We start from the raw sequence: 17,072 nt of genomic DNA, 5'->3' as shown, positions 1-17,072 counted from the left end.
TATATTCTAAAATGATTTGTGGAATGTGTAACATAAACCAACAAATGTACCATACAAAGTGTAAAAATAAAAATCACAATTTAATATTTAAAAAGTATATCTAGGTCCTACAAGCACAGATAATGCAAATAAATTAATTGTACAAATAAATTAATTGAATTTACCGCAATGTGCAAATAGTGCTAATACATATTTAAGATGACATTAAAAATGCAATTCATACATTTAAATACATTTTAAAAACGAATGGAGTTTATATATTCAAATATTTAAAAAAGCCAGTTTACACAAATGGATCAGTGGATAAAAGCAAGTAAAGAGGTATTGTTTAAAAAGGTTCAAAACCTTGTTAAAAATATAGGAAGTTTTCTACAAAAATGAGATGCTTATCTGTAAGAGTTCATTCAGTCAGACAAGGCAGCTATCCCAACGCATTTCATCCACTTGGGGACTTCATCAAGGGGTGCAGTTAATCAGGGTTTGCCACTTTTTGTACCCTTTATGAGACAGGGCTCCAATTGTCTCGTTTAGATGATTCATGACATCACTTCCGGTCAGTCATATCGAAAAAGGGCGCTCTTTTTTACAGAGGTTCATACTAAATTAATAATATATATTCTATCTCATATCTGTCCATAATGTAAAATTTGTAACTTTTCATTAGCATTTGCTGAAGTCCAAGGTGGTTTAACACCACTTATTTGTATACTGGCTTCCGCCCTTTCTTGCTCGGCTTCCGCCCAATGATGACATCATCTGTCATGTTACCGGTGTCACGAGTAAACTTCAAGCCACTCCAGGAAATGTCCGTATCTGTAATATTGCGTCCGCCATTTTCTTGTAGTCCGTATGCGGCTGGTGCGTCCGCCATTTTGTTGTGGTCCATGTACAACTGAATCTCAGTTCAGCAGGATTCTTCAAGTGTTCTCCAACTTGCGCCGTTGTCTCCGCCCACTGGTGGCATCTTGTCCACTCCCCATTTTCCACTACACCTGTAGTGAATGGAACATAGCGGCATCATCGTTGCTAGGGTAACGGAGACGCCCTCTTTCATACACGGCTGATGATGAAGAAGGGGAAAGAAGTTAGAAGAATGTATATAAAGATATATACAAATAGAAGACTGGCTTCCTAATCATGTGTTTAGCTAGACATGTTAAAATGCATATTTACTCAACGGAGATAATGCATAAAAATTCTCTCGTATCAATGTGAAAAATTGTGAAAAAATGTGTATGTTAGTTCAAATATTATATGAAAAATGTCTCTTATACTAGGATAAAAAATTTGTAAAAAACAAAAAAGAAGATATGAGATGATTAGTTAGTCTTGTATAGAATAAACAAAGTCCAATGATAGCTTCAATGCTCCGCAACTTGTGAATCCAGGCTGTTCAATAAATTAATGAATAAATAAATAAATAAAATCTTCATTTTTCTCCAAAATTTCTGACTCGTTCGTGACCCATGATCTTCAAAAGGACTGAGTGGCTATTTAACGCCCTACTGTGGATATCATATACTACAACACTGAGTATTCCCAGGGGGTCTCCCATCCAAGTACTGACCCAGCCCAATTGTGCTTAGCTTGCAAGATCAGATTTGATTGGGCGTCAGTACAATGGTAAGGTTGTAGATATTTAATAGATAACCACAGCTACCGACTCATCCTTTATAAGAAGGGAGCAATTTTGTAGCTTTCGTTGAAGCCATTCAAAGTCATGGTGTTTAATTGGAAAATCCAAAACATTTCTCTCCGCGAAAGTTTATTGCCCAGATCTCATCCTCTGTGTTTTATCGCCAAGTATGTGGTACTGCTATGGGTACGATTTTTGCGCCAAGTTTTGCCAATATTTTTATGGGACACTGGGAAAAGGAATACATTTACAATAACAATCCTTATAAGAACAGAATAATCATGTATAAAAGGTACATTGATGATATCCTCATTATTTGGAATGGATCAGAGGAAGATTTTAAAAAGTTTTTAGAATATATTGAGCTTAATGATATGAATCTGAAATTTACATCTCACTTCAGTGATACATCAATAGAATTTTTGGATATAGTGTTGGATCAAGACGAAGGGAAAGTCATCACGAAAACTCATATAAAGGAGGTGGATACTAACAGCTATCTGCATTATAAAAGCGGGCACCTCAAAAAATGGAAAAACAACATCCCTTATTCTCAATTTCATAGAGTAAATAGGAATTGCACTAGAGAAAGTGACTGTCAAGATCAGATTAATATCTACACTGAAAGATTCACACAAAAAGATTACCCAGTGGAACTTGTAACTAAGGCAGCAGAAAGAACAAAAGGGTTAAATAGAGAAGATCTCTTGAAATATAAGAAGACTACACTTAAAGAGAACTTTATACCCTTTGTGACTACATACAATGGACATGAGAGCAAGATTAAGGGATGTCTCCAGAAGCACTGGAATATATTGCTTATGGATCCAGTACTTAAGGACATTCTTCCTCCTAAACCAACTGTTCTCTTCAAGAAAGGCAAAAATCTAAAGGATACTTTGGCACTTAGCACGATTAGGGATGCTAATCAGACGAGAAATGATCGTCTTCCTCTTTGTCCAGGATGTTACAAGTGTGGTTGCTGCAATATATGTAGGTATCTTCATCCACGGAGGAAAGTTTTCTATAATTATAATGATTCTAAAGAATTTAAGATTAAAATCTTTATGAACTGTAACTCCACTTCAATTATTTATGCTCTAGAATGCACATGTGGCTTAAAGTATGTAGGGAAGACTAAAAGACCTCTCAAAATAAGGATGCAAGAGCACATTCGAAATATCAAGAATAAAGTAGAAGGACATGCGGTTTCTAGACATTTCATCACACATCACGGATCGAATCCTGAAGAATGCACTTTTAAAGCGATTGAACAAGTGTCTTTGGGAGACAGAGGAGGAGATCTGGGCAATAAACTTTCGCGGAGAGAAATGTTTTGGATTTTCCAATTAAACACCATGACTCCGAATGGCTTCAACGAAAGCTACAAAATTGCCCCCTTCTTATAAAGGATGAGTCGGTAGCTGTGGTTATCTAATAAATATCTGCAACCTTACCATTGTACTGACGCCCAATCTCGTCTGATCTTGGAAGCTAAGCACAATTGGGCTGGGTCAGTACTTGGATGGGAGACCTCCTGGGAATACTCAGTGTTGTAATGTATGATATCCACAGTAGGGCGTTAAATAGCAACTCAGTCCTTTTGAAGATCATGGGTCACGAACGAGTCAGAAATTTTGGAGAAAAATGAAGATTTTATTTATTTATTCATTCATTTATTGAATAGCCTGGATTCACAAGTTGCGGAGCATTGAAGCTATCGTTGGACTTTGTTTATTCTATACAAGACTAACTAATCATCTCATATCTTCTTTTTTGGTTTTTAAAATTTTTTTATCCTAGTATAAGAGACATTTTTCATATAATGTTTGAACTACCATACAAGTTTTTTCACAATTTTTCACATTGATACGAGAGAATTTTTATGCATTATCTCCGTTGAGCGAATATGCATTTTAACATGTCTAGCTAAACACATGATTAGGAAGCCAGTCTTCTATTTGTATATATCTTTATATACATTTTTCTAACTTCTTTCCCCTCATCATCAGCCATGTATTAAAGAGGGCATCCCCATTACCCTAGCAACGATGATGCCGGTATGTTCTATTCACTACAGGTGTAGTGGAAAATGGGGAGTGGACAAGATGCCACCAGTGGGTGGAGACAACGGCGCAAGTTGGAGAACACTTGAAGAATCCTGCTGAACTGAGATTCAGTTGCACACGGACCACAACAAAATGGCGGATGCACCAGCCACATACAGACTACAAGAATATGGTGGACGCAATATTACAGATACGGACATTTCCTGGAGTGGCTTGAAGTTTACTCGTGACACTGGTAACATGTCAGATGACGTCATCATTGGGATGAAGCCGAGCAAGAAAGGGCGGAAGCCAGTATACAAATAAGTGGTATTAAACCACCTTGGACTTCAGCAAATGCTAATGAAAAGTTACAAATTTTACATTATGGACAGATATGAGATAGAATATATATTATTAATTTAGTATGAACCTCTGTAAAAAAGAGCGCCCTTTTTCGATATGACTGACTGGAAGTGATGTCATGGATCATCTAAACGAGACAATTGGAGCCCTGTCTCATAAAGGGTATAAAAGTGGCAAACCCTGATTAACTGCACCCCTTGATGAAGTCCCCAAGTGGATGAAATGCGTTGGGATAGCTGCCTTGTCTGACTGAATGAACTCTTACAGATAAGCATCTCATTTTTGTAGAAAACTTCCTATATTTTTAACAAGTTTTTGAACCTTTTTAAACAATACCTCTTTACTTGCTTTTATCCACTGATCCATTTGTGTAAACTGGCTTTTTTAAATATTTGAATATATAAACTCCATTTGTTTTTAAGATGTATTTAAATGTATGAATTGCATTTTTAATGTCATCTTAAATATGTATTAGCACTATTTGCACATTGTGGTAAATTCAATTAATTTATTTGTACAATTAATTTATTTACATTATCTGTGCTTGTATGCACAGGACCTAGATATACTTTTTAAATATTAAATTGTGATTTTTATTTTTACACTTTGTATGGTACATTTGTTGGTTTATGTTACACATTCTACAAATCATTTTAGAATATACGTAAGTCGCTGATCACCTAACATATTTGCACTATTTGTATATACACACACATATATGAGCTATATATACATATATACTATATATATCTATATATATATATATATAGATACACATACAGTATATATGTGTATATAGGTGTGCGTGTATATATATATATATATATATATATATATATGTACACATGCACATACACATACATATACTGTGTGTATGTCTATAAACACACAGTATGTGTGTGTGTGTGTGTGTGTGTGTGTGTGTATATATATTAGGGGTGCGCACCGGCCACTTTTCGTGTTTTGTGTTTTGGTTTTGGATCTGGATCTTTCTTCGTGTTTTGGATCTGGACTGGTTTTGCCAAAACCACCCTTCCGTGTTTTGGGTTCTGGGTTTTGTGTTTTGGATCTGTATTTTTTTGAAAAAAAGCATAAAACCAGCTAAAATCACAGAATTTGTAGGTTTTTCTGCTCCTATGCTATTATTAACCTCAATAACCTTAATTTCCACTCATTTCCAGTCTATTCTGAACACCTCACTCCTCACAATAGTGTTTTTATGTCCAAAAGGTTGCACCGAGGTAGCTGGATGACTATGCTAAGCAACACGAGTGGGCGGCACAAACACGTGACCCATCTAGGCGTGAAACTGCAGTGGCAGACAGGATGGCAGTTTGAAAAACTAGGCCCCAAACTGTACATAATGCAAAGAAAAAAAAGAGGTGCAAGATGGAATTGTCCTTGGGCCCTCCCACCCACCCTTATGTTGTATAAACAGGACATGCACACTTTAACAAACCAATCATTTCAGCGCCAGGGTCTGCCACACAACTGTGGCTGAAATGATTGGTTCATTTGGGCCCCCACAAAACAAGCTGGCAATTAATCTGTCCCTGCACAAACTGGCTCTACGGAGGCAAGATGTCATCCTCATCCTCCTCATCCACCGATTCCTCACCCTCTTCAGCGTGTACATCCTCATCCTCACAGAGTATTAATTTGTCCCCGCTGGAACCACAGGTCCCTCTGTACGTTCTGGAGGCTGGTCTCCCTGGAAGAGTTGATAATTCATTTTATGAACATCATCTTCTTCACATTTTGTGGAAGCAACCTCCTACGCCTTTCGCTGACAAGGTTCCCGGCTGCACTAAACACTCTTTCGGAGTACACACTGGAGGGGGGACAACTCAGGTAAAATAGAGCCAGTTTGTACAGGGACCTCCAAATTGCTTCTTTTTCCTGCCAGTACAGGTACGGACTGTCTGACATGCCTACTTGGATGCTGTCACCGATGTAATCCTTTAACAGACAGACGCACGCTTGTCGCTGCTGCTTTGAGGATGCAAGTGCGGCTACAGCCCACACAATTCACAAAGACAGAAAAAAAAAGAAGAATATTTGTATTGTTTGTGGAGCGCACTTTGAGGGTTACACCACCCTTTAACAGACAGACGCATGCTTGTCGCTGCTGCTTTGAGGATGCAAGTGCGGCTACAGCCCACACAATTCACAAAGACAGAAAAAAGAAGAAGAATATTTTTATTGTTTGTGTAGCACACTTTGAGGGTGTCACCACCCTTTAACAGACAGACGCACGCTTGTCGCTGCTGCTTTCAGGATGCAAGTGCAGCTACAGCCCACACAATTCACAAAGACAGAAAAAAAAAGAAGAATATTTTTATTGTTTGTGTAGCACACTTTGAGGGTGTCACCACCCTTTAACAGACAGACGCACGCTTGTCGCTGCTGCTTTGAGGATGCAAGTGCGGCTACAGCCCACACAATTCACAAAGACAGAAAAAAGAAGAAGAATATTTTTATTGTTTGTGTAGCACACTTTGAGGGTGTCACCACCCTTTAACAGACAGACGCACGCTTGTCGCTGCTGCTTTGAGGATGCAAGTGCGGCTACATTGCACACAAGTCACAAACACATTAAAAAAATAGTTTTTTATTTTTTGGAGCACTTTGAGAGTTACACCACCCTTTAACAGACAGACGCACGCTTGTCGCTGCTGCTTTGAGGATGCAAGTGCGGCTACAGCCCACACAATTCACAAAGACAGAAAAAAAAAGAACAATATTTTTATTGTTTATGTAGCACACTTTGAGGGTGTCACCACCCTTTAACAGACAGACGCACGCTTGTCGCTGCTGCTTTGAGGACAGTATCATATGCAGTGACAGTAGACTTGTCAGAAATTGTTGGCACGTCCTTCAGTCCGGACCAGATGTCCAAACCAGCCCTTGACTTATGACACAGGCGCATGCTTGGCGCTGCTACTATGTTGATGCACGTGCGGCTACATCGCACACAAGTCACAAACACATTAAAAAAATAGTTTTTTATTTTTTGGAGCACTTTGAGGGTTACACCACCCTTTAACAGACAGACGCACGCTTGTCGCTGCTGCTTTGAGGATGCAAGTGCGGCTACAGCCCACACAATGCACAAAGACAGAAAAAATAAGAATATTTTTATTGTTTGTGTAGCACACTTTGAGGGTGTCACCACCCTTTAACAGACAGACGCACGCTTGTCGCTGCCGCTTTGAGGATGCAAGTGCGGCTACAGCCCACACAATTCACAAAGACAGAAACAAAAAGAACAATATTTTTATTGTTTGTGTAGCACACTTTGAGGGTGTCACCACCCTTTAACAGACAGACGCACGCTTGTCGCTGCTGCTTTAAGGATGCAGGTGCGGCTACAGCCCACACATTTCACAAAGACAGAAAAAAAAAGAACAATATTTTTATTGTTTGTGTAGCACACTTTGAGGGTGTCACCACCCTTTAACAGACAGATGCACACTTGTCGCTGCTGCTTTGAGGATGCAGGTGCGGCTACAGCCCACACATTTCACAAAGACAGAAAAAAAAGAAGAATATTTTTATTGTTTGTGTAGCACACTTTGAGGGTGTCACCACCCTTTAACAGACAGACGCACGCTTGTCGCTGCTGCTTTAAGGATGCAGGTGTGGCTACAGCCCACACATTTCACAAAGACAGAAAAAAAAAGAACAATATTTTTATTGTTTGTGTAGCACACTTTGAGGGTGTCACCACCCTTTAACAGACAGACGCACAATTGTCGCTGCTGCTTTCAGGATGCAAGTGCAGCTACAGCCCACACAATTCACAAAGACAGAAAAAAAAGAAGAATATTTTTATTGTTTGTGTAGCACACTTTGAGGGTGTCACCACCCTTTAACAGACAGACGCACGCTTGTCGCTGCTGCTTTGAGGATGCAGGTGGAATCTAGACGGGATTTGGAACCGGGGACACACTACCTCCATCAATTGTCTAAATCCCACTGCACTAATGGCGGATACCGGACGCACGTCTAACACCAACATAGCAGTCAAGGCCTCAGTTATACGTTTTGCTTCAGGATGACTGCTGTCATACTTCATCCTCATCGCTAGGGACTGTTGGAGGGTCAATTGTTTAGTAAAAGTAGTGATATTCCTACTTCCTCTCTGGGATGATGAACAACTCCCAGCAGCAGCAACAGCACTAGGAGGAAGTGGTTCTTGATCTTTCCCTATTTTATTTTTATCGGAGAAAGTTTGGTCCTCCATTTATGTTATATTGATATATACGTGCGGCTAAAGCGCACACAAACACAGAAAATATTTTTTTATTTTTGCTGGAGAGTAGTGCACTTTGTGGGTTACACCACCCTTTAAGAAATGAGCCAGCCGGCTCTTTACTTATGGGACACAGGCGCACGCTTGGCGCTGCTCCTTTGTTGATGCACGTGCAGCCACAGTGCACACAATTCACAAACACAGAAAATAATTTTTTTTTTGGTTTGGACCGGAGTGTACTTTGGGGGTTACAGCACCCTTTAACGGTCAAGCCAGCCGGCCCTTTACTTATGACACAGGCGCACGCTTGGCACTACTTTGTTGATGCACGTGCGGCTACTGCGCACACAATTCACAAACACAGAAAATAATTTTTTTTTTGGTTTGGACTGGAGTGTACTTTGGGGGTTACAGCACCCTTTAACGGTCAAGCCAGCCGGCCCTTTACTCATGACACAGGCGCACGCTTGGCACTACTTTGTTGATGCACGTGCGGCTACTGCGCATACAATTCACAAACACAGAAAATAATTTTTTTTTTGGTTTGGACTGGAGTGTACTTTGGGGGTTACAGCACCCTTTAACGGTCAAGCCAGCCGGCCCTTTACTTATGACACAGGCGCACGCTTGGCACTACTTTGTTGATGCATGTGCGGCTACTGCGCACACAATTCACAAACACAGAAAATAATTTTTTTTTTGGTTTGGACTGGAGTGTACTTTGGGGGTTACAGCACCCTTTAACGGTCAAGCCAGCCGGCCCTTTACTTATGACACAGGCGCACGCTTGGCACTACTTTGTTGATGCACGTGCGGCTACTGCGCACACAATTCACAAACACAGAAAATATATTATTTTTTTAGCACTTGGGGGGAGCACCCCTGATGGACAGAGCACCCCCTGGACAACACTACAGCACCCCTTTAGGACTGGGACACTGCACAGGACTTTGGAGTGGACACAGCCCCTATGGAGAACTGACTGCACAACACAGTCCAGCCAGCCCCTATGGACTTTGAAGTAGTGGACACAGCCCCTATTAACAACAGCAGCACAGCACAACACAGCCAGCCCCTAAGGACTTTGAAGTAGTGGACAACAGCAGCACAGCGCAGCACAGCACAACACTACTCTGCACTACACTACACTACACAGCCCAGCCAGCCCTAACTCCCACCCTCCCTCTTCACTGTCCACAGCCGAGTGAGAAAATTGCGCCGACGCGGGTACCTTATATAGGATCCAAAACCCGCGAGACTCGGAAGGCGGGATGATGACGTTTTGCCTCGATTTCAGATCCGAGTCAGGCGGGAAAAGTCGAGCCTGACTCGGATCGGACTCGGATCGGGGGGGCTCGGGGGGGTTCGGATTTCAGAAATCCGAACCCGCTCACCCCTAATATATATATATATATATATATATATATATATATATATACTCCAATGCTCCGGCACTCCAACACTCGGTGTATGTGGGCATTCAGCCCCGACTTGCTCCGGTTCCCTACTATGGGGACAGCACCCCCAAATTAATATCAGAACAATATCAAGGCGGCACTCGGAGACAGATGAAAACAATACCCTCACCAGAGGGGTTTTATTAGTGGCTCAATGTTTCGGGGTCTTTTAGCCCTTCCTCAGGATATGTTGTCCTGAGGAAGGGGTAAAAAACCCCAAAACGTTGATATTGTTCTGATGTGTGTATATATATATATTCGTCATTTGTGATGTATATGTATATTTGGCTGCCTTGAAAAAAGAGCGCAGCTCTGAAAGGTTGGCATTAGTATTGCCAAATATATTCTTTTTACAGCAACAATTTGGGAGTGCCGCAGCTTTCTTCTCTGGTATATATATATATATATATATATATATATATATATATGAACTTGATATTACAGCTATTTTGACATTTTATTAATAAACATACAGTATATATATATATATATATATATACTGCATGTATATATATATATATATATATATATATAATACAGTCAGGTGCATAAATATTGGGACATTGACAGAATTTTCATATTTTGGCCTCTATTCACCACCAAAATGGCTTTTATATATATATATATATATATATATAGGCCAAAATATGAAAATTCTGTCAATGTCCCAATATTTATGCACCTGACTGTGTGTATATATATATATATATATATATATATATACACACACACACACACACACACACACACGATATATGTATATATAGCTATATATATTATATAGCTATATACAGTATACTGTGTGTATATATATATATATATATATAAAACAACAGATTGACTGGCACTCCTCAACCATATAGTTAAGTGCCTGGGTGCCGTCGGTGATATAATGTACAAATGGTGTGTGTATATGTGGGCTTTATGTGGGCTACATGCCTGTCAGCTGCATCGCGGCGGTAAGGCTGAGGATGAAAGAGTCACTGAGAATCTTCTGTATGCTGCAGCTTCGGCCTTTAACAGTCAAACTCTCGCGAGAATTGACGTCATCATCTCGCGAGACTTTGACTGTCAGAGCCGAGGCTTCTGCAGCATAGAGAAGATTCTCAGTGGCTCTGACTAGCGAAGCTTCTCGGAGGCTGCTGTTTAGGGAACAGCTGAGCCGCTGAAAAGGACCAAACCAGAGACATCTAAATACTGTTCTTTGATTTAATGTTTGCAGCAGTGGCATGTCTGGGGACAGTGTGTGGGGGCCCCAGGACGACCACCCCTAACACCCCGCCTATAATCTGGCCCTGATTATAATGGATTTTTTATGTTCTCTTAGTTTCTGGTCTGATTAGGTCTGATTAATTGATTAATTAGCATCCACTCCAGACCCTTTCCCCTATAAAACTACCCCAAAACAGATGGGGTTAAGCTCCTGATGATAATACTTTGGTACAGTCAGAAACACATTGAGCTAAGAGCTAATGAGAGCTGGAGGGTAAGAGTTAACTTGTGGTGTTGTCAGACGGATGTGACATTGGAGCATTCACTGGCCAGTGCAATCAGCTCCACATATATCCAGAACAGAAGGCAATAGACATTGCTCGCTGACGTCTTTATACCCCAGAACGGCAGCATGTCAATATAGCAGCCACTCCCACAGCGAGACCACGTCCGCCGGCCACACAGGTGGCTACATATGGGACGAATACCTCACTCCCGCTGATTGTTGAACAGCCCTCGACTGCCGCCTTTATACCCCAGAACAGCAGCTTGTTAACATAGCCCTCACTCCCGCTGATTATTGAATAGACCTCGGTTCCTGGCTTGGACAGACGGCTGCTAACCACACAGGCTACCATATGCTACATATGGGACCAATGCTTTACTCTCGGTAACTGCAGAACGAATCTTGGAGCAGCGCTTCGATCTGGACACCCGGTATTTATCTATCATTATTTTTTTACCTGAACTCGGGGACACCCGGTTCAGTTCAATACTAAGGGAGAGATTTAATAAAGCTTGGAGAGAGATAAAATTGGAGATAAATAGCACCAACCAATCAGCTCCTAACTGTCACTACAGGCTGTGTTTGAAAAATGACAGTTAGGAGCTGATTAGTTGGTGCTATGCATCTCCAATTTTATCTCTCTGCAAGCTTTATTAAATTTCCCCTTAAGACTGTGTGCACTGGAGTGAACGTTTTATCTGTTAACCGTGCTGCTGCCATTACTCATTTTAACTCCACTCTTTATAATAAGAGGATTGGATTAAGCCTATGCTATTCACTATTTGTAATAAGGTCATTGGGCCTGGTTTAGCCCCTGATGCAGTCCTGATTCAGTCGCATATGACCAATGGTTTTAGGACTGTGCATGCACTGGGGCCGCAGTGCGCATGTGCTGCACTGTTACTGTGACCCAGGTTGCAGGGAAGCGGTATGAAATATTGCTGACCGCATGGCCGGCAGTTCGATTCCCGGCAATGTGAGGCAGACAGCTGGAGAGAACCCGACAGCGCTGGAAATCCTGATCGTCCCTAAGTAAGTACTTACTAACCTAACCCCCCCTAACCCTCCTTAGGGGTGCCTAACCCTAACCTCCCCCCTGTGCCTAACCCTAATGCCCCCTCTAAGTGCCTAAACCTAACCCCCCCTTCCCCGCTGCCTAAACCTAAGTCCCCCAGGGGGTGCCTAGCCCTAACCTCCCCCCGGCGGTGACTAACCCTAACCCCCCCTTCCCCTAGCCTAACCCTAACCCTCCCGGGGAGGTGCCTCACCCTAAATCCCCCCCGGGTGCCCTAAACCTAACCCTCTCCCCCACGGCTGTCATTTAACCCTCGCCGGGATAAAGCAGTCGGGAAGCCGGCTGTCGGGCTTACGTCAGCCGGCTTCCCGATTGCATCCCGGTTGCAGTGCCCAGTACACCGCAGCTTGATTGACAAGCTACAGGCATTTTGTGGAGTAGAAGGGGCCGTTGCTCAAAACAGAGGCGCGTTGCCTCCATTTTGTTCGGAGTGTTGAAGCCAATGTCTGCATTTTCCAATGCAGATTCATTGGCCTCGGCAGTTTAGCCTCGGTGGACATTCTGATTAACCTGGATTACTCAGATGTCCAATAGTCCATCCGATGTTCCTGATGATGATCTGGTGCTGTGTCTTCAGACGCATGCAGCAGATCTGAGAAGCCACAGGTGGGTGTCTCATTTCAAAAAGATGACACCTGCATCATTTACACACCTTCTCAGATCCGCTGCTACCAAAGACACAGCACTGATCACTCCTGCGTCCACTTCTGTATCAGACCAATTATGTGGTGTGCCTTCCCAACACTATACACTGTAAGCTATATGATGTCAATACAAGCTGCATCTAGTACAGTGAACTGATATGTAATGAAATGCTCAAAGTGCCCTTTCGTCTCTCCTTTCTTGCAGAATGATATTTTTGAGTGGGCTCAAGACCATTGGGTCCTTCACAAGTGTTCAGAGACAGACGCATATCCACACAATGCACCGAGAGGACTTTTCTATTCACATAAAGTACGGGATGTACTAACATTGTGCGATACATCCCACCAGACATCGCATCCCTACTGATCGCATATGTGTTGATGACACTATAAACGCTAGGGATGATCGCGACCTTCACCGGTTGGGTGAATGGTCATCATTGGCACGAGGCCTCAGCTACCCAGTTTTCACCTATAGAGTGCTCACACACTCAGGTGTACTTTGGATCTCCCACCGTTGTGCGAGATCCCCTAACCAGTGCTCAAGGAGAGAACAGACAGAGAAAGAGAAAATATAGAATGTTTGGATCTCTCACCATTGTAAGAGATCCCCTATCTGATGCTCAGGTGAAGGACAGACAGACACTGAGAGATACTCACACTGGACCTCTTGTCAGCTTGACGAGTTGTCCGCCAGCCCCTAAGAATCAAAACAAAACAATCCCCCTTCCTTCACAGACAAATCACACATACAATGCTGTACCAACTGGGTTACCTGATTGTATGCCCGAAAGCATAACCTTCACTTCCGGAAACTAGGTGTGCAGGTAAGATACGTTTCTCCACAAACTCTCTGCTATAGTAATGAGAAGATTCAATGCAGCCAACAAATAAACATTCTTTTACACACTACTTAAACTAGACTTTGTGACAATACACATCCAGCGGAAACACTCTCAATACAGCTGTCCCTCTCTTTCTCTTCCCAGCCGGCCGGCCCTGTCTGTGCCCTTTAGGACAACACCGCTGGCTTTTACCTTGTTCCTCTAGCCTAAGTCTTCAGAATCCCCACTGCGTAGATTTAGCGCCGAGGCTGGACAGCCTCTTGCACTGACTCCTGAGGAAGAATGCTCAGTAGCGTGAGCCTAATACTCAGGCCCACCTACTGTAGCTGAGCCTATCATGGGCGATCTGGATTACCTTATCGCAGAAGCCCCCTTACCAGTGCCCGATACATAGTGATCTAGGCCTAGTGCCCAGGCCACTCTATTATGCAGGCCCACCTACTTGTGGGTGGTCTCTAGTGATCTGGGCCTGATGCCCAGATCACTTTATAATTCAGTCCCACCTACTTATGGCCGATATCTAGGGATCTGGGCCTAATGCCCAAACCACTCTATAATGCAGGGCCACCTGTTGGTGCAATTTAGCAATCTGGGCCTAGTGCCCCGACCACTTTATAATGCAGGGCCACCTGTTGGTGCTGTCTAGTGATCTGGGCCTAATGCCCAGACCACTTTATACTGTAGGGCCGCCTGTGGTACTTCTAGTGATCTGGGCCTAATGCCCACTTATAGGCCCGGGCCCAGTGTCCAACTCTCTGCCCCCCGGCCTTGCGCCTGATTGCACTACGGGCCTAATGCCCGAACCCTGGTGGTCTAAGGAGGAGTTATAGATATGTGGAGGTGGCCCATGGCCGCCTACCCTTCTCGTCGGGAGAGTCTGCAGTGGGGAACGTCGTGAAGCTGCCGCCTTCCTCATTCAGCCACGGTACTTCTGCCTTCGGGTGTTGATCGCGGCGTCTTCCGCCGTCTTCCAGCACCTCTGGAACTCTTCTTCCTCGCAGACGATCCTCCTCTCTTGATCCCCGCCGATGGACTGATTCGCCCCGCTCAGCAGCGCCGAATATACGGAGCCGCAAGGGGGCGGAGCCATGACACAGCGAGCCGTGATTGGCTCACCATGCCAGAACCGGATTGGCTATCCACCCGCGAGCCCCGATGCAAGCTCGTCCAGCCCCGTCTCCCGCTGCCGCGATGCCCGAAACACCGACGCCTGCCGGTCCAGTGGACACTGGATTCCGGCCCGGATCAAGCCCTGTACTGATGACCCCGCTCACATATGTACTAACAAATGCGATCAGTACTGTAAAGGACAGCTCTTCCGATAAGAGCTGTCCTTTGAGTGCAGTGCTGTGCCCTGGACTTCTGGGTTTATGACCCGGGAGTCCTTCTGCCCATACGCAGAGTGATGTGGAGGCCGCAGGGCATGCTGGGAGGGATCCGATCTCTCATACCAGTACAATGTGGTAGAGGCCCATAGGCTTCTATAGGGTAACGTCAGCAAAAAATGGGGGTTTTATCGCATTTTTCATGCCTATTTTTGAGAAGCCGTTTGTGGGTGGTAACAGGGGCTGGCCATTAAAAACGGGGGAGTGGAGGTGCGATCGCAGGTGTGCCTGAGCATCTCAACTGCGTTTCAGAGGCGTGCATAATTAAGAGACAGCATAATAGTACATGTCACCTGGCTGGATTTTACACCGAAGTGCTCGCAGTGCTTGCAGTAGGGTATGGTCAACCACAAGCGCTGCGATTGCATCCGATGGTACCCGATGTACCGATGATTGCATACACTTCCTGGAGATGAAGTGCGCAAGTGGGCATCTTAAGACAGGCTGGTGGGCATGTGCATACACAGAGCGATCGCGCGCCAAGATATACTGGGTGTGCTAATGCCTTGCCGTGCGATCGTCTGCCTTCCAAAATTTGCATACGCTTCGAGCGAGTGAACGCATCTAGCAAGCGGGTCTGATTGAGCTCCTGAGATCCGTACTTGGCAGGAAGATCCAAGTCAAATGCGAACCGCTTGTCTCTAATGTGCACCCCTTGCATTACAGCATAGTTTATCTAAGCGCTTTTTTTTTGTTTGCTTTGCTCCCAACTTCGAATCAGGCCATAAATGTTCAAAGGCTTTTATGTTTTATACTTTGTTGTATCTCTGCACTACGACCTGTGTCTTCTCTAATCTTCCCTTTAATGGTCAACATTGATATTACAATATATTAACATTTTAACTGATTCCAGTGTTTTATGCAGCAATAGAAGATTAATCACGGATCAGGGTATTTGGCTCATTGATTCTTCTTAAAGAAAAATAGCACTTACCCATTTGTATTCTTAGTAAGTTAGTAGTGCTAAAGAAGACAAACTTAAAATAAGTACATAATCAAATGTAAGTTGATGTGCTTGTTTACACTAAAGTTTGATTTTTTAATTCATATTTCCTTATACAAGGAAAAAAATATTTCAGTATTCAAAATATGCCCCAAGTTGAACAAGTATTAAGAGCATTTATAGTTCATTAAAATGTAACTTTTATTTGTAAGTTTTTATAAAAATTAATTTGTAGCAGCTTCAGAAAAATGCTTAAAATTTTTTTGATTCCTCAAATTACATTTGAATATATTAAACAGATGGTATCTGTCTCTGTTTGCTAGTATTCCAGGAGGTACTGTAAATGGTCAGAGATCAATATCTGTTATGGGCGAAAATATTGATGGCACAAAATAATGTATAAATAATGAGTAAATTTAAAAGTATAATGGGTAAATTTACTAAGATTTGAGTTTGGTCGAGATGACAATCTTGGTGAGTTTAGGCATGTTTTTCATCTCACAAATTTACGTAACTCAGGTGAGTTTGGGAGATAGTTGTCATTTTGCACTGAAAAACTCGGGTGAGATTGCAAACTCGAACCAACTCACCATCGGCCAAACTCTGAAGTACTTTTCATGTAAAAGATGCAACTCGGGAATTTACCAAAAATCAAGATTACAATCTTGGGTGAGATTGGAGCAAACTCGCAGAGAAATTGAAGTTTTAAACACTCCACCTCCTGAGCTGCGAGTTTTGCAGAAACATACACAGATCAATGTGATTTGTGTATGTTTCTGGATGTGTACTTAAAGTGTTTTTATTTTAAAAAAAATGACATAGGGTCCCCCCCAAAAGCATAACCACCAACCCCGGACTGCTCAGCCAGTCCTGGTTCCTAAAATTATGTGGAACAAAATGAGTAGGGTATCCCATAATTT

At 42.8% G+C, this 17,072-nt stretch overlaps 2 pseudogenes; one reads left to right on the top strand and one right to left on the bottom strand.

Annotated features, from left to right (window-relative positions):
* Positions 1 to 1,518: 1,518 nt before the first annotated feature.
* LOC148538894 (5S ribosomal RNA) lies at positions 1,519 to 1,637 on the bottom strand (annotated as a pseudogene).
* Positions 1,638 to 3,079: 1,442 nt separating this feature from the next.
* LOC148538893 (5S ribosomal RNA) lies at positions 3,080 to 3,198 on the top strand (annotated as a pseudogene).
* The last annotated feature ends 13,874 nt before the right edge of the window (positions 3,199 to 17,072 follow it).

The sequence above is a fragment of the Taudactylus pleione genome, unplaced genomic scaffold, assembly GCF_031769625.1.
Source record: "Taudactylus pleione unplaced genomic scaffold, aTauple2 ptg000033l, whole genome shotgun sequence".
Taxonomy (NCBI): Eukaryota; Metazoa; Chordata; class Amphibia; order Anura; family Myobatrachidae; genus Taudactylus; species Taudactylus pleione.
Note: the sequence above shows the minus strand (reverse complement) of the source record. Positions and strands in the feature narration are given on the sequence as shown.